We start from the raw sequence: 2,766 nt of genomic DNA on the forward strand, positions 1-2,766 counted from the left end.
TGGAGGTACTGGGGATTGAACACAGGACCTCATGCATTCTAAGCATGCGCTCCACCACTAAGCTATACCTTCCCCCCTTTCTCATTGGTTTAAAGATGGCTGCCTCCTCATGCGGCCTTTTCTCTGTGCGCATGCGTCTCTAGTGTCTTTTCTTCTTACAATGACTCCAGTCCTATTGGATTAGGGCGCCATCCTTATGACCTCACTTAACCTCAATTACCTCCTTAAAGGCCCCATTTCCATAAAGTCACTCCAGGGTTACGGCTTCAACGTGGGAATTTTGGAGGGACACAGTTGGGTTCATAACATCACCTTTGCAAACAGTCTATGCAAATGCACTTAGCTATAATCCAGTTACAAGATATTTTACTCTGTTTACTTATTTTGATTTCAGTATGTGGTTTATCAATCTTTGAGACGAAGCTCAGAAGTTGTCTAGCCACTAACTACACTGTAGCCTGGCATCTATTTTCACTCTTTGGGAAGCCCAAACCACTACGACGTTCAGACATATCACAAGCAAATACTGAGAGCCTTATGGAGGGAGGAGATATTCTGTTTGGTAACTGGCCTCACTTATTGCCAAATCCCCTGCACTGCTAGAACTATTTTATAATTAAAATTTTACACAAGGAGTTCATTTACCTTTGATAAGACTATTACTAATTAATTAGAAGAAAAAGGCTTTAAAAGGATGAATATTTTTATATTTTTTAATCCCTGCTACCACCAGAATGTCCTGGGCCTGCACCTTGCTGCCCCATTCCACTGTGTAGCTTGCCCCTACACCCAGCTGCCTGAATACTTTAAAACAGTGACAAAATATCTTTCAGTCATAAATCAAAGAAAATCAAAAAAGTTTTATTTCTTTGAAATATTTTGCTTCAATATTATTTTAAATGTATTTTTTAAAGAGTTCTGTCTTAGCTAGCAAAGGTTAAGAAGTTGACATTTCTTTATAAAAGGACCAACCTGTCCACCAAGAAAATCATTAGCATAATACATAGTAAGAAGAAAATAGTTATGCCATGTTAATATCTTACAGACTACAAACACTTCATGGAAATTCCCACAAGAAACCTATCACAAAAAGTAATGGTTCTAACATATTTTGTTTGGAATAATGATGCCATTAACACCTGGCACTGGAATTCCCAAATGGAAGTGAGTTTGCATAATAGTTTACTTTACTCTTTATAAAGATAAACACAGTAAGTCACTGTGCAGGGAAGCTGACATGCTTCAGGAATAAATGCCACTTGGAAATATAGAAAGTCTCATGATCCCTGACACAAGCGTACTTTTTAAGCCAGATTTTTTTTTTAAAGATCTGGGTTTTGATTCTATTTCTTCATTTTATAAAATAGTCATTTTTACTTGCTTAGGTGGATAAAGAAAGTGAATACTAAAAACGTGGCAGTAAATAAATGTTATGTTAATATCAAGCAAGATAACAATTGTGATGTTAACGTTGAAATACTTCTGTAGTATACTAAATGAAAATAGCTTGAATAAGGGATTGTGGTTATTTTCAAAAAAATAAAAGAGTTTTGTCTTATTTTTTATTTGGGGGGGGATGGTAATTAGGTTTAATTATCTGTTTATTTAATGGAGGTACTGGAGATTGAACCCAAGACTTTGTGCATGCTACGTATATGCTCTACCACTGAGCTGTACCCTGCCCCTTCGATTTTAAAAGACCGTTGTTGGCAATAAATACGTTTTTAAAGCTTCCTGACCAACTTGTAGCACTCACACAAGCTATGCACATGTATATCTTTATTACCCAATTTTCTGAAGGCTCTCTTGATCATAAGATTATAAACACACCCATTGTGTTCTCCCATAGTTGCCAGTCAATTTTTTAAAAAAACATCTCTTTTTCTCTTCAAGTTGCCTGTAATCAAGGTCTAAACTGGGATTGATGATGATGAAATCTGTACAATTTAAAGGGCTACAGACATAGAATGCAAGCTATATTTATTGGAGGGTTTTTAAAAGCATTTTATTTTATTCAAATAGGCTTATCCTTTTATTCATAAGCTAAAGGTCTTCTGTTTCCCTCTGTTTTCTTTAATTGTATCACTTTGGGGTGTATTTCTGTAAAAGAGACTATATACCTATTGCATGCTGGATAATACCATACTATAACCATTAGGGCAAGATCCCAAACATGGACACTAATGAACTCATCTACAAAAGAAACAGACTCGCAGACATAGTAAACAATCTTATGGTTACTGGGGAAAGGGGGTGGGAAGGGATAAATTTGGGAGTTTGAGATTTGCAAATGTTAACCATTATATATAAAAAAAGATTAAAAACCAAATTTCTTCTGTACAGCACAGGGAACTATTTCCAATATCTTGTAGTAACCTTAAATGAAAAAAAAAATATGAAAAGAAAAAAAATCCCAAACAAAAACAATGCACCCCTCACCAACTATGGCCCCTGAGTGGAGATACTAAATTGAAGTATGTATGTTACAAATCCAGCCACCGTCAGAAACATTCAGTGATGACAAAGTGCCCACACTTTAACTGGCCCTTTGATTTGTTCTACCCAGCACCCTAAGTACCCATATACACACTTAAAATAACAATCTTCCTAGAATCAGAGCTGATACAAAGGTCAGTTTGTGTTTGCACAGTGGAGGCAGTGCTGGGCATAGACTTGGGAGCTTCCAAGCAAATTAAGGGAAATTTGCCCCATCTGGTGAAGTCAGGGAGCTCAGGGCTCAGGCTTCCTAAAATTGGGGGCATCATG

General features: G+C 36.6%; 1 non-coding gene across 1 annotated transcript; it reads right to left on the reverse strand.

The window, feature by feature from the left end:
- TRNAS-AGA lies at positions 1–72 on the reverse strand. Its single transcript has one exon. It is a non-coding gene; the product is annotated as a tRNA-Ser (tRNA).
- Positions 73–2,766: the final 2,694 nt, after the last annotated feature.

The sequence above is a fragment of the Camelus ferus genome, chromosome X (genome assembly GCF_009834535.1).
Source record: "Camelus ferus isolate YT-003-E chromosome X, BCGSAC_Cfer_1.0, whole genome shotgun sequence".
Lineage (NCBI taxonomy): Eukaryota > Metazoa > Chordata > Mammalia > Artiodactyla > Camelidae > Camelus > Camelus ferus.